Below are 15638 nucleotides of genomic sequence, written 5' to 3'. Positions count from 1 at the left end.
GTTTGTGTTGCATTTTTGTAAAAGCTTTAGATGTTTTAATTTCTTTAAAAACTTTTTTCTATGTGTAAAAGTGAGGATCAAAGAAATCACAAGTACATCCTCAACTGAGTGGAAATGGGTGTTGATATTTCTCATGTTTATATTTTTTGCAGTTACTGAAAAAGTGTTCACTGAACACATGCCATATATAGAGGGTGAAATATTTTATCTGGTATTTGTTATAATTTATCGAGTGTATAGAACTATATACAATGAACTGACATGTATTTGCAGTTATGGTTTTCTTAATTTTTGTTTAGTTTCCTGTGAAAAGTTCAGTTTCTAAATATTTTCATGCTTCTTGGTGAGTTTGCTCAATCTTAAGATAATGATTGAAGTAATAATTTTGTTAGGTTGTTAGGTGAGTGATCTCCCCTTTTGTATAGTCATGACAGTTTCTTCCTGTAAGTTTATTGATGAAAACTATACTCTTTATTGATGAAAACTATACTGAAGATCCTAGGTTGTTTATAACACCTCAGTTAAAGGTGCATTCTGGTGTCTGGTGTGGGATACTTGTCTTCACTGTATTAATTGTTTCCCTATAAAGTTTAACTTCTGAAAGCTACAACAGTAAAAAGAATGATTTCTCTAAAACTAAAGAAACTCCAGGAGGTTGTGGTGAGAAGAGTTCTAAGCTCCACAATCTGTATCAAGGCTTCTGGCAAGATCTTGACTCCCCCGTGGCTCACCTTTGGTGTAGTGAGAGCTGATGTGACTTGGGGTCAGAGCTGGGACCTACCCCCCTGTCAGCTGCCAGCTGTGAGGCCTGAGGTGAGCTCCCCACTTTGCCAGAGCTCATTCACGTTCTCTTGAAATTAGAAATAATATTACTCCGTGCTGAGTTGTCTGGTGTTACTCTTTGTTGGAGTTATGAAATGCGGAGTGGTGCCTTCCCTGCACGGGCGCTCAGTACGTGCTGGCTTCTTTCCCTGCCTGTCGCCTCCTTGTGAGGGAGACCAGAGCAGGTTTACTTAGAATTGTGTCTCAATTCAGCTGGTGTGTTGCATAAGCGCAGTTATCTGCTTTTCCTTTCAGTTCTTGCTAGGTAGACAGCTGGTGTGGGGGAGGCTGGGCTGGGGTGTGGGGAAGTAGCTGCTTGAAGCAGAGGAAGCAGTCTGAGGCGGTTTGCGAAGGTGCGCGCTTCAGTATGACCTGGCCATCCAGAAAGTGCTCCTTTGTGTCCAGTACGCTCTTAATTTGCTCACATTTTCTTTGGCACTGAGAAGCAGACGTTAGTTTAGTTTCGCTTAGGTGTATTCCCTGTATTTTCCTGTGGTTTGCACGTAGACAAGGTGTGTCAGTTGGCCCGGGGAGAGTTCAAGTCACTTTGAGCAGCGTGAGCTCCGAGGATGGTCGCCAGCTCTCTTTCTGGGGATGTCGCTCACTGGTTGTGTTGCCAGTTCAGATGCCTATGCTATCTTGTCCTCCTAGCAAGTGGTGGTGGTTTTCTGGAATGTCTGTCACCTACCTTAAGGCACAAGCCTCATTGTTTTAATCCATGTTCCTTGGTTACTTAATGACCTGAGATGCACAGGCAGGCCATTGATTTTTGAAATGAAGAACTAGATAGCCAGGGAGAGCAAGATAAAATCAGTTTATGGGTTAAAGTGGATCAAAGTTCTCTGCCTTGTCAGATTTTTTTGTTGTTGTTCCCAGGAATCATTGATTTCATGGATTTTTTTCTTTTAACCTTTACCATTCTTCATATTGGAGAAGGCAATGGCACCCCACTCCAGTACTCTTGCCTGGAAAATCCCATGGACAGAGGAGCCTGGAAGGCTGCAGTCCATGGGGTCGCTGAGGGTTGGACACGACTGAGCGACTTCACTTTCACTTTTCACTTTCATGCATTGGAGAAGGAAATGGCAACCCACTCTAGTGTTCTTGCATGGAGAATCCCAGGGATGGCAGAGCCTGGTGGGCTGCCGTCTGTGGGGTTGCACAGAGTCGGACGTGACTGAAGTGACTTAGCAGCATTCTTCATATTGCTGAGTAACATGTTCTTATGTTCTTTCTAAGATTTTCTGAGTAAAATCTTATTTTCTTTTATTTTCCCCACTGGCCATGCCAATATTTTGATTTTGATTTTAGATAATTTTTAAACACACAGACATAACTCTTAACAGCCAGCTACTTGAAACAGGGGAAAGATTTCACATAGGTGGTGGCATGTGAGCTCAACCTGGAGTTTCTTAAGGTGAAGAGGATGGGTAAGCTCCATGAGGGAAGACTGTCTCTAGTTCACCTTTTTCCCAACCCCTTACAGAAAGCCAAGTGTGTGGTGGGCACTCCAGAAACAGTTGTCAAGGAATAATGACCGCAGGTAAGTGTGGACAGTGGGAAGAAAGGGAACAGGTCCACCCAAAGGTCAGGACAGAGTGTGTTCTTCATGCTGTAGGCAGGAGTGGTCGGTAGATGCCCTCTTGCTTGCTGACCTGCTGGTTGATGGTGGCTTCTGAGGTCACGCCAGGGGTGGGAGAGAGGGCTCTTGTGGACATCGGGTTGGGGGGTGGAGCAGGAAGGAGCAGATGTCCAGTTGCTGTGCATTCGCTCCCCCTGTGGATTGGAAATGGGGAGTAAAAGAATCTGACCTTTATGCTAGGCCATTTTCAGTCTGTACCAGTTGTGCTTCACCTCGAAATGGACCCAGACTGGTCAGGGGGCTTTGGGGGCTGCTGAGGTGGGAGGACCTGGAGGCCTGGACTTGGGCAGTGGAGCTGGGTGAGACACTCCCGGCAGTCAGCCCCATCCCTGTGTTGCACCAGACTCATCGCAGTTGACCCGTGCACAAGGCGGGCTGGCACTGCGTTTGTCTACTTATATGTAGATTTTTTTTACCAGTAAATATTGCTGTATAATACAGTCTGCAATTGCTTGAATCTGAGAATTTGGAGGAACTATGGATGCAGAGAGCCAACTGTACATTATACATGGATTAAACCCCCAGTCCCCCACATTTTCAAGGGTCAGCTGTGTTTACTGATGACTCTGCCTTACCTGGTTCACCATGCTGATTGCTGAGTAGGCTATGAAGAGTGCCCCCTCTTCTCAAAGAGTTTGCAGTCTCGTTGGAGAAATAACAGCAGGAAAAAAAAAAACAAAAACAGGTAGTATATTTGCAGTATATAGTTCAGTGACAAGAGCACAGATGGTAGAAACTTGAGTGCCTCGGTTTAAATCCTTTTACTTATCAGCTCCATCACCTTGGGCAAGTGACTCCCTCAGTAAAATGGCTCATCTCTTACTAGTATCACCTGCTCCTTTAATCCTTTACAGTAGGATTAAAGGAGTCAATATATGCATATTTAAAGAGCCTGGCACACAATAAGTGCTGTATAATTACCTTGGAGATAGAGTCCCTAAGCCTCAGTTTCCTCTCTTCATAAGAACTTCACAGGGTTATGAAGGTTGAATGAGAAATTGTCTATGAAGCATCGGGCACAGAGCTTGGCAGAGACCCAAGTGTTCAGTCACCAGTAACCGTTCTCAGTCTTATTCTTTGATACTTGCCCCTTGGTTCAAATTTGTTTGGTTCTTCCTCCACAGATGTATGGGAAGTTATCGTGTATTTTTGTTCTCTATTTTTTCTTTCAGTTTCAGAATCTACTTTTCAGTGCAAAATATGTGTTTTTTTAATTGGGCTGCCTCATGCCAAGAAAAGTAACAAGATTACTTCTGTGTATTCTTCTCCCCTCCTCCAAAAGCCCTGATGAACTTGAAGTCTCTGACTTGCATATTTAAGCATTAACTAAGATAAAGCATGAGCTCAGCAGGAGCTTTCTAATGGCTAATCCACAGTAGCCCGTTTTCTCAGTCTTTTTCTCCCACATAAGAAAAGAACCAGCAGGGACAGGACATTTGGGTGGTCCTTCCAAAGGAATGTCACTCTAAGGGCTTGGGTGGGAGGAATAGTGGTGTTTCACCATGGAGTTGTGTGACTTGGTACATGACTCTTCTCTGGTCCATTTGCTTTATCCAGGACGTGAGGTGGGGCACGTAGGAGGAAGGCGGCTCCATCAGGGTTCTAAGCAGGTGTCATAGTGTTGAAAGCATTTAAACCCACACTTTTTGCCAGTTGTAATGAAGAAGAGGTAGAACAGTACTCTACCCTGGGACAGAGTGGGGAGGACCTCCTTCCTGCCCACTGGGCACTGGTGGGCAGAGGCGAGAGGTGGGAGGACCCTTGGGTGGATGAAGAGGTTTGCACAGAATGAGTGTGGGTGGTCTTCTGACTTCTATGAGGTTTTGAACTTTTGCATTTGGGATAGGGGCTTGGAGGATCCTGTTTGCCTAACACTGTCTCATGGTTTAGAGTTTGGGCTTTAGGACAGACCTGGGGTGCCAGTCTGAACTCCCTGACTTACTGGTAAGACCTTGAGCAAGTTCTCTAACCTTTCTGTGCCCCCATTTCTCATAAATAAAATCCCAGTTGAGGATTGTATCCAGTTATGCATATTAAGTGTTTAGCATAGTTCCTAGCAAAAAATGCTCCTTTACTATTGGTAATATATAGTAATATATAGTAATCACCAACAGAAGTCAGAGGTGCCAAGGAAGGCAGAAAAATCAGAAGTAGTAGGCAGCATTTTCAAGAGTGAAAGAGCATGTTGCCTTCTATCTAAATTATGAAGGGCCCCTTTAAGACCTTCTGTCAATTCAGTTCTGTAGGAAAGGCAGGTAAGGTTGAGGATGAGGGCTGTGTAATTTTCTGGTGCGATCTTACTGTGGTGTCTTAAGATCTGAGACAAAGTGGAATCAAGTGGTTGCAGGGCAGGGGCGGGGGGGGAAGAACTGCCAGCAGAAGAGGTTTGGTCTGCTGCAGTATCAGCCAAGGGGGTGGGTTGCTTATTTCTTTTCTCATGATAATATTATAAGCAAATATTCTATCTTTTCAAAAGGGATTAAGAGGAGATAGACTACTTGCTACATAGTAAAACCTCTTTCAGCAGTATTATTTCTATGATCTTAAAAAAACACCTCTCCCCACGCCTACCCCTGCCACACCTCTCCCCGCCCCCACCCCTGCAGGACACTTTAAATAAATGAACTGCTCTCTTTATGCACTCTTCTCAGGCTTTCTTGTGAATAAAGTAGCACTTGTCTTTAAGCACCTTTGAAAGGAATTCAGATGATAAACCAAAGGAAAGCGACCTTTTCATCCATAAATCCCTGTGGCCTTGCTGGTGAACTCATGATAAAAGAATTCCAGACCAGGAGGTTGATTTGGATACATTTGTCTGGTTATATAAACTCTGCCCTCCTGGACCTAAGCCTGGAAAAGCCCACCTGAAGCTCTGGGGCCCTTCTTATTGCAACCAGATCATACTTGATGTTTAAAACAATTTTTAACATGACCAACTTTAAAATATTATATTCATTTAAACCCCAGATTGGCCCTTTCTAGGAGAAGATTGTTTCCTCTGGTTTAATCAGATGACAAATGATTTCAGAACTGGCTTCTAGCAATAGAATGGCGAAGAAGAGACTGGGTAGGGACAGAAAGCTCTGGTGGGAAGCAAGACCGGGGACCTATATAAAGCAGAAAGTGAGAAGGAGACAAAGAAGAGGTGAAGAGAGGAGAATGGGTTGGAAGGGAAAGGGAGAAAAAGGGCAGAAGGGTGAAAATAGGGAACGTGGAACAACCCCTAGGGGACAGAGAAGGTGTTAGGTGGGGATGGCCAGAGATGAGGTTGAGACCGAAGGGTGGAGGCTGATAAATGGGGGGAAGGAGAAGGGGTTCGATTTGAGGGACATGGAGCCTGAGGGATGCCTTTGTGGCTGTGAGACTTTGAAGAGAATTTGAACATTTGAGGGGACCAGGGAGACATTGAGAACCTGAACCAGGAGTCAGCAGGGTCTTTGTGTCTGATGGGGTTCCTTGCACTTGGTGCTCTGGGTGCAGAAGAAAGAGTAGAAGGCAGCTCTGCCCCTCCTTCGAGGGTTATTTTGCTGTGATCTCGTGACTTAGGCCTATCTTGTTGGATCAGCTGGTTCTGTAATACATTTCTACCTCCCAAGTTAGATCAGTTTGTGCACTTCTCTCTAATTCTTGGCGACTCAGTTCACTTTAAAAAGAAGAAAAAGCTCTATTAGAGTCTCTCAAGCTCTGCTATTCTTTCTTCTTTCTTTCCTGTTACTATTAAGGAGCTATTGCTCATACTCCTCAAGGAGTGATTATAGAAGATTGTATTTGTTAATTGATTAGAATGTATAAAATAGTCATGAAATTTAGGGTCTTTTATTTTCATGGAATAGAGGTTGTTGAATGTGTGTGTGTGTTTCAAAGTATAAGTGCCCTAGCCCATTTATTTTAGACATTTTAATAGTAGTTTTTCTAAAATATATTTAATTGTACTGCTTTCTTAAGCTACACTTGTGGAACTTAGAAAATCTTGATGTCCACGATAATAAACTAAGTCTTCTGGTTTTGAGACGACAGAAGACTGAAGTAGTTAGGATGGTAGCTGTATTTGTGCACATTCCTTTGGTGTGTTACCTGCTGTGCACTTGGAAATATGTTGATGAGTCCGTAAATTCTGAGTGATGATACAGCCTGATAAGGATAGAAACTGCCAGTTTTGCTTGTCAGACTGTCTCCAGATGAATGGGGTATTGTTCCCTTTAGGGACCTGACATATGTGGTCATTTCCACCTCTCATCTGCAAACACCTGGAAACACCTGACCACACATACCTGTACTCCCATTTTCTTCCTTCCTGAAGTCGTAGGTGTGAGGATCTACGAATGGGGTGCCAATTTAAACTGCTTCACTAATGGGCATGAGAATGTGGTCAGAGAGGTTTAAAAATATTTGCTTCATTTATGCATAAAATTTTAAATTACTGCTTCTGAGTCTCCTTAATTTAAAAATTATTATGAAAAAGTCAAACATGTTCAAAAATATGGAATACATACTTAACAGTTATCAAGATTTTGCCTCATTTGCTTAATCTGCCCTTTTTCTTTCTTGAGAAATTTAAAGCAACTCCTAGGCCAGTTATTTCACATCTGCATACTTCAGGATAACTCTTGGACAGATACAGACATTCTTACATAGCCATGGTTCCATTATCATGGTTACATTTACTATATTTTATTGGTATCATCTAATGCCCAGTTTAGAATATTTTTTTCTGTGTTAAAGAAATTTTCTTAAACAGTTATTTTGTTGGACTCAGCATTCAACCAGGGTCCGCCTGTAGCATTTGGATGTTTATGTCTCAAAATCAAAAGCACCCCCCACCTCCCTCCCCCCTTTCTTTTTTCAGGCCGTTGACTTGTTTCAGAAACTGGGTCAGTTGTCCTGCATGGTGTCCCACATTCTGGATGTATCAGCTTTCTTGTGGTGCCATTATCTTGTTCCTCTATCACCTGCATTTCCTGAAACTGGAAATTAGCTCTTGTTCTAGAGGCCAGATTCAGGTTCGGCCTTCTTAGTAGTGCTGTGACCTTCATGTGGCTTCATACAAGGGAAAGAAAGCCTCCTTCACTTAATTAAAGATAACCTTTAATTAGTGAGTCCCAAGCTTGGTTTAGACACAGTACTAGACACTCTGGGGAACTGCAAAGATGCCTCACATTTCTCTTTGGAAGCAATGACCAGCAGCACGACAAAAGATAAGTAAAATGTAGCTGGGACCAGGAAGTCAAGAGTTAGCCTTATATCAAGAGAGATTATCTTAGAAGCCTTTGAAATTTTAGCACTCTGAAACAGTTAATACAGAAACATAATGCTTTCTCCCATCCCATGGTGTCCCTGCTTTTTTCTGCTGCTAGTTTTATTCTCTGTAAATCTTTTCAAAGTAATTTTCCTCTCTCCCTAACCCACTGTGTATTGCGTTGTTCAAGGCACTGTAACTTTGCTGTAGATGCCTTCCAGCGCACCTGACTTCCCACGTCTGGTCAGTGAGACACACGAAAGGCAAGTAAAGTTCATGGTAAGAAAGCAAGCTGTGCCATGTTTGACGAGATCGCCCGTGTCAGTGGCTCTGTTTCTCTACCTCCGCCTCCCCGACCCATGTAAATTTAGAGCACAGAAACAGTACAGTGTAAAAGACTTTGAACTTTCTAGCAAACATCCTTGTATTTCTTTTCCTTCTTTCCCTTTTTTTTTTTTTGAGGGGATACTATGGAGAGGTTTACACTTTATCGAGAATGAAGCTGGAACTTTGAAGTTGTTTATACAGCCTTTATAGAACTGTTCTTCAAAACCTATGAAAAAATATGTTACCATATTATGATCTTCTTATCTGCCTCTACCTAATCCCCATCCCTTGTACATTTTTCCTTCCCATAAGAAAGTAAAATTTCCAACTAGAAGATGTGCTCTCAGCTGAGGCTTTGTAAGTCAAGAACTTAAGCAAAAGAGGAAATTCCTCTGTGTATTCAAATTTAAAGTTCTCAAGGAATATCTTGTTCACTGTTGTGTTTCAACATTTAACACTAAATACTCATTGAATAAATAAAATGAGATGTTGGCGCAGTAATGTTTACTCTTGTTTAGAAATCGCAAGTAAACAATATGATCCAGTGAAAAATCCCAGTCCATTTTGGATAAGGGACTTTGGCTTGGGCACTAGGGGGTGGATAGGGAGGAGTGTGTGTGTGTGTGTGTGTTGCATTGGCAAATAGGATTTCTCTTATCTGCTGATTCTTTTTAAAAAGATTGTTTTATAAACAACATAGCATTTAACTTACAGATATGTATACACACACATGTGTCCTAAGAAGCTGCTGAGTAAAATTCTGGACTTTGTTCTTAAAAGAAAAGTGGCATTTCTTCTTTACAAATCACTCTCTGTTATGAATGACCAGAGATTGTTAGGGAGCAGGCTTTGATGCATTTGCTGCATGAAGGTCAAGTACTAAGATCATTATAATTCTGCCCCCTTTTGTGCGTGTAGCACAATGAGCTCTTTGTTATGGCACGGCCACATTCTCAGGATGAAGGACAGTCACGTGTTTCAGGCATTAAGAGCATGATCTACTCTTTCTTGAGTTCCCTGTTTTAAGTGGCTGTTGAGGGTAAAGTTGAAGGGGGAAGCTGATTCATGAATGGCTTTTCTCTACCTTTGTGCTATTTTATTTTTATTTCTTTACTTTTCCTTCAGAGAAGTCAATTTGATTGTGACCTCTTAAAAGGAAATATTAAGTGTCATGGCTCTGAGAACCAGTTGCCTAGAGCAGTCCACAAATAGCCTTCAAACTGGCTCAGTTACTCCAGTCTGGCTCAGTTATTCCCAATTTTTATTATATACTTACTGGTGGAGTTTTGATTGCCTCCAAGTGTTCAGGCTTGTGGCTTCTTTATATTCTACTGGGAACTGGTCCTTTTGCTAAGGAGGCTGTGGGGGTGGTGACGTGGACCCAGACCTAGTCCACCTTGGTTCAGTACACGGCTCCACTTGTGAGCTGATTGGCCTTGGGGGGACTATTTAACTCCTCTGCTCATTTTTCTTATCTGTAAAATAGGTTAATAGTACAATTTCAGGCATGAGAAAAAAAAATTGCCTGGCACAAAGAAAGCACTTGGTAAACATTAACTGCTAATGTTACATGTATATATGTAAATTTATTTAGAGATGCAGTTCAGACATTGAGTAAGAAAAGAAAGGTGAAGATGGGGTTTCTTTCTAGGTGACAAGAGGATATTATGTTGAGCAGTTCAAGTATTCAGAGATAAGACTGAGCTGGGGCTGAAGGCAGTAACACTGGAGAGGTTCAGAGATGACTTCTCTCCTGGCCTCATAGTCGTATGAAGGGAGCAGCTTATGCTTTGCCTTCTGGGCATTCTTTTTTACCCAGTTCGGTACATTTGCTAATGATTTGAGCTGTATAGTCATCCCTCAGAATCTATGGGGAATTGGTTTTAGAACCCCTGGGAATTCCAAGATCCAAAGTTCCCAAAATCTGTGCAAACTCAAGTCCCTCATATAAAATGGTATATTTGCATATAACCATGGCACATCAGGTCAGGAAGATCCCCTGGAGAAGGAAATGGCAACCCATTCCAGTACTCTTGCCTGGAAAATCCCATGGACAGAGGAGCCTGGTAGGCTACAGTCCATGGGGTCACAAAAGAATCAGACACGACTGAGTGACTTCACTTTCTTTCTTTGACTTATGGCACATCCTCACATGTACTTTAAATCATCTCTAGATTACTTATAATACCCAATACAATGTAAATGTTATATAAATAGTTGTAAATACAATGGAAACACTATATAAATAGATGCTGGTGTGTGGCAAATTGAAGTTTTGCTTTTTGGAATTTCCTGTAATTTTTTTCCCCAAATATTTTTGATCCAGGTTGGTTGAATCTGTAGATGCAGAACGTACAGATAGGAAGGGCCTACTGTAATTCCTAGAGTAATTGAAACTAGGTTGTGTATTTGGACTTTTTCCCCGTCTACTTTGGTTTCTCTTTAGGAAAAAACCCATCTCTGATGGAAACTAGACCATTAAAAGTTTTGCATGTATAGGATTTGTTTCAGAGTAATTGGGGGAGAGCAGCAGGGTGATTGAGTGGGTTGGGGATAGATATAATCTCTATATATTTAGATATATAAGATTGCTCAAGAGGCTGGATGATGAGTAGGTAGGGGTTTTTATTATAACATTCTTTTTACTTTTGCATGTATTTGAAACTCTCCATAAGAGCTTTTTAAAACAGTTGAGCCAAAAATGCATAACAGTATAGACAGTGTGATGCCATTCATATAAAGTTCTAGATCTGCAAATAATATTGTGTATTGTTTGTGCATGTATACTTATATAATAAAAATGTAAACATTTGTAAAAAGTAATAAATACTAACTTTAGGATAGTGGTTACTTCCAAGGAGGGTGGAAGAGAAGGAAAATGAGCAGGGGGATGCATGGTGTTTCATCTGTATCTGTAATGTGTTACTTATTTTTTTTTTTTAAGTTACTTGAAGCTAATATGGAGCTTCCCAAGTGGTGCTAGTGGTAAAGAACTTGCCTCCCAGTGCAGGAAATGCAAGAGACATGGGTTTGATCCCTGGATCTGGAAGATCCCCTGGAAAAGGAAATGGCAACCAGCTCCAGTATTCTTGCCTGGAGAATCCCATGGACAGAGGGGCCTGGAGGGCTATGGTCCATAGGATCTTGAAGAGTCAGACACGACTAAAGTGACTTAGCATGCACATGGCAAAATATTATGATTTGTTAAAATTGAGCAGTGGATACATGGGTCTTTGTTATATTGTGTAGCCTTTTTTTTCTGTTGAAACTAAATCACAATAAAAAGAGTAATAAAGCTATGACTCTATATCAAGAAGTATTTTTAGACATGTGGGGAGCCACGCTGCAGGGGTTCTGAGCGGCACTTTCTTCCCTGTTAGAGGCGCATTGCCTGACACAGCAGTTCACAGCGTGGCCAGCACGGCCCGTGCAGCTGCACAGCATGGGTGGGGTCCCTCATGAGTCAGGAGAGATGGCGGTGAGGGGTCAGGATGAAAGGCGGTTAGCTACGACACTGTTTTCTGAAACATGCTGACTTGTTGCCTTCATGAGAAGGTTTGAGCCACGTCATGGGGGATAAGTTAATTACGATGACTTGAGTGTTTAGAGACAGCAGAGAAAAGGGAGACTTTTTAAAAGCGTATCTTTTGTGTATAATATAATAACTGGTTCACTTGATAAGACGTCTTGGAAAGAAAGAAAGCTGGTTTTCTACTGATTGGTTGTCGGAATGGCGATCTCGTCAGCTTTTGCAAACAGAGCAGGGTTAAGCTGTGTCACTCCTCAGCCTGGCATGCTCGCCCTTAGTTCAAGGAGTGGGAAGATCAATTGTTCTGAGGCCTGGGTTCATGGCCTCCTTCCAATATGTGACCGGCACCTCAGTTCCTCCCTACCTCCTTCCGGGAAGGAAGACAGGGATGGAGTGACCCCGTGCCTAGGTTCCAGTCCGCATGTGACTTACTGTATTTGTAGATCGTGCTTTGAGTTCTGTTTTCTAAATTTTCAGAAATGTTATTATTTGTGTGCTTATATTTACCCCCACCCACCCCTCCATCCATACGGCATTTTTTGGTGTGTGGGACAGCAAGGTATACGAGCAGTCTTCCTCAAATGCAGTCCCAGGAGACCCCTGGGGTCCTCAGAGCAGCTGCAGGGCTCTGAGGGAAGGTGAAGTCAGGCTTGTGGGAAGGGCCTCTGGGTCTTCTAGACCCCACTTGATCCAGAGTGTTGCCACTTTTATTTGCTTTTTGAATCAAGGTTTGTCTAACATTTCATTTGGTTAGAAAGGATTCTTCTGCTGAACATAAAATATGAAAACCACTGGTGTAGAGAAAAGAGCAAATCTCAGCATCAGAGCCTGGAAACCCAGGTGTGGGCCCTGGCAAGCCTTTAACCAGAGCGAGGGGCTCTGCATGTCACTTCAGTTCTCTGCACACTGGTGCTCCTGTCTCTTGAGATGAGGGGAACGTTCAGGTGAGGAGCAATCTGGAAATCCCTTCCAGCTCTGACATTTCAGGACATTCTATTTTGGACTCCATTCAGGTGATGAAAAAAAGGAAAAGAGTGCTGTGACTCCCAGCCTCTTCCCACCACCCCCACCTGGAAGACCAGAGGCCCCGTTAGCAAGTCCCCTGTTTGGAAGTTTGGGTTAACTTGTGAACTGTTTTCTGATAGGAATGTGTGGTTAAGATGAGAGGCAAGAGGAGCCAGCACAGTGATGTGCGTTGCTGCTTTTAAAGATGATTTACTGGTTTAGATTAGAGGTCTGGACTCTTTAGGAAAAGTGAATGGTAATTACTCTCAACTTTAAAGTTATTCCAATTTGACAGCAGGAAAAAGGCCAGAAATGTTCACCTTATCTTGGCTAGCTGGTCTGGGGTGTTCTAGAATTCATTCCCGTTGCTGGGTCCACACTATCTAGATGGCCTTAGGTGGGTGTGAGAAGGCTGCGCTCCCTCTGACACGTAGGCTGACACAGGAGACCTTTCACATTAACGGCCCAAGAGGAAAGGTCACTGGGATCCGTCCTTTCTCATTGTAGAGGCCTGGAGCCCTGGCATCACTTAGCTCTACTGACCTGAAGATAGGGCATCCTCCTTCAGACCTCTCACAGCCACCTCAGTGAGGCCCAGAACCTGCTGCTTTTCCCATGCAAAGCATCATCCCTTCACCAGGATGCCTCTGGGGAAGGAATGAGGAACTCCATTGGTGTCTACACTACTATGTGTTAGCTTTTTGTCTTTTTGGAGAAGCTTTCATATATATAATGTGTATGGAGTTGTAAATAATAGCTAATGCTCAGCTTGTTGATCAAAACTGCATTGGACTGAAATGTGAGAAAGCCAGATGAGACTGTCTTATTTCTTATTGTACTACACAGAAAGCATTCCCTGAGACAAAAATCCTGCTTAAGTGTGGCTGCGACAACCCTCGGTGACAGCAATGGCAGGAGCCCTTCAGAAAGGGGCAAGTGGACCTGACCCTGTTCTAGGCAGGTTTAGGTTTGTTCCCAGGTTGATTAATATTCCCTGTAATTACAGCTACAGTAATTACAGCTACTGTAATTACTTCAGTTCAGTTCAGTCACTCAGTCGTGTCTGACTCTTTGCGACCCCATGAATCACAGCATGCCAGGCCTCCCTGTCCATCACCAACTCCCGGAGTTCACTCAGACTCACATCCATCGAGTCCGTGATGCCATCCAGCCATCTCATCCTCTGTCGTCCCCTTCTCCTCCTGCCCCCAATCCCTCCCAGCATCAATGGCTTTTCCAATGAGTCAGCTCTTCTCATGAGGTGGCCAAAGTATTGGAGTTTCAGCTTTAGCATCATTCCTTCCAATGAATACCCAGGGCTGATCTCCTTCAGAATGGACTGGTTGGACCTCCTTGGAGTCCAAGGGACTCTCAAGAGTCTTCTCCAACACCACAGTTCAAAAGCATCAATTCTTCGGCACTCAGCCGTCTTCACAGTCCAACTCTCATATCCATACATGACCACTGGAAAAACCATAGCCTTGACTAGACAGACCTTTTTTGGCAAAGTAATGTCTCTGCTTTTGAATATACTATCTAGGTTGGTCATAACTTTTCTTCCAAGGAGTAAGCAATTACTTAGGCACCTTAAAAAATTTTTAATTTGAATGAATTAAGTATGGACTAACTTTCCCTGAAAAGTACAGTGAATTTTAAAAGGACAAAACTTGGATGATCAATATGTTGTGGTCTCCATCCTATAGCATAGATCTTTACCATAGATTTTAGTTTCTAAATATTGATGGAACACCATACTGCATGCATCAAACTGTGTCAGTCACTCTGAGATACAGGAAGCATAGGAAACTTACTGGTTGTGTCTTGGGTTAACTACTTGAAGAGACAGCAGTAAACAGAAGATCATACACCTGTGAAGCAGTTTTGAAACAGAGTTCAAAACTGCAAAGCACCCAGTGTTTGTGCTTTTAAATGTGGAGTACCTTCTTCCAGATGCAGGTGCAAGCAGTGATCTGAATCAGGTGGAGCCAGCCTAGTTGTAGGCAGTGAGCTTGAAGCTGGAATTTGAAGGAAGGATGGAGGAGGCAAGGCGTGCTCCTGGAGAGGTTTGTGGAAGGAAGCAAGCTGATTGTTTTCATTGTAGGTGGAAGGTAGAGATGCTGCTGCATGTTAGTAAGAAAGGTGGAGGCTTTGGAAACATGTGCACAACTGCTGAAAAGCTTTGCTCTGCCGCAGGAAGCATTAAGGTCATCTTTGGCACGAGAGTAATTGGGGCAGCAATACAAACAGGCTGAACTGAAACAGAGATACCCTCTGCCTCACCCCAAGCTGGCCATGTGCTTCCCCATGTAGGCCTCATATGTTAGGTCACCAAATGCTTTAGAAACAATACACTGTACTTAAGCACATATTTGGCCACCTCATGTGAAGAGTTGACTCATTGGAAAAAACTCTGATGCTGGGAGGTATTGGGGGCAGGAGGAGAAGGGGATGACAGAGGATGAGATGGCTGGATGGCATCACTGACTCGATGGACATGAGTTTGAGTGAACTCCGGGAGTTGGTGATGGACAGGGAGGCCTGGTGTGCTGTGATTCATGGGGTTGCAAAGAGTCGGACACGACTGAGCAACTGAACTGAACTGAAGCACATATTTAAACAAATTCATAACAATATGCTTCATCAGTTTCATGTGGATGTAGTTCCATTTATCCTGATGTTTAATTTTTTTTTTCCATCCTTTTCAGCTGTATAAACTTTTTGGCATGTTTAAGATATTTAATCAGTTTGAGTTTTTGATCCTTCACAATTTCATGTGTACAACTAGTAGATATGAAATTGCTTATGAATCATCCATCTCATTAATGCCTTCCAGACTTCCTTTCTACTTACTGCTTTGAATGATTTTACTCTTTTATGTGGAGTTTTTGCTTCCCTGGTGGCTCAGAGGTTAAAGCGTCAGCCTGCAATGCTGGGTTCGATCCCTGGGTTGGGAAGATCCCCTGGAGAAGGAAATGGCACCCCACTCCAGTATTCTTGCCTGGAGAATCCCATGGACGGAGGAGCCTGGTGGGCTACAGTCCACGGGGTCGCAAAGAGTCGGACACAACTGAGTGACT

At 43.0% G+C, this 15638-nt stretch overlaps 1 protein-coding gene across 8 annotated transcripts in view; it reads left to right on the top strand.

Moving 5' to 3' along the window:
• Window positions 1–15638, top strand: part of FOXO3 (forkhead box O3) — a 123084-nt gene that overhangs the window by 60379 nt on the left and 47067 nt on the right.

The sequence above is a fragment of the Ovis aries genome, chromosome 8, assembly GCF_016772045.2.
Source record: "Ovis aries strain OAR_USU_Benz2616 breed Rambouillet chromosome 8, ARS-UI_Ramb_v3.0, whole genome shotgun sequence".
Classification (NCBI taxonomy): domain Eukaryota; kingdom Metazoa; phylum Chordata; class Mammalia; order Artiodactyla; family Bovidae; genus Ovis; species Ovis aries.
This window is presented reverse-complemented; position numbering and strand designations above follow the sequence as displayed.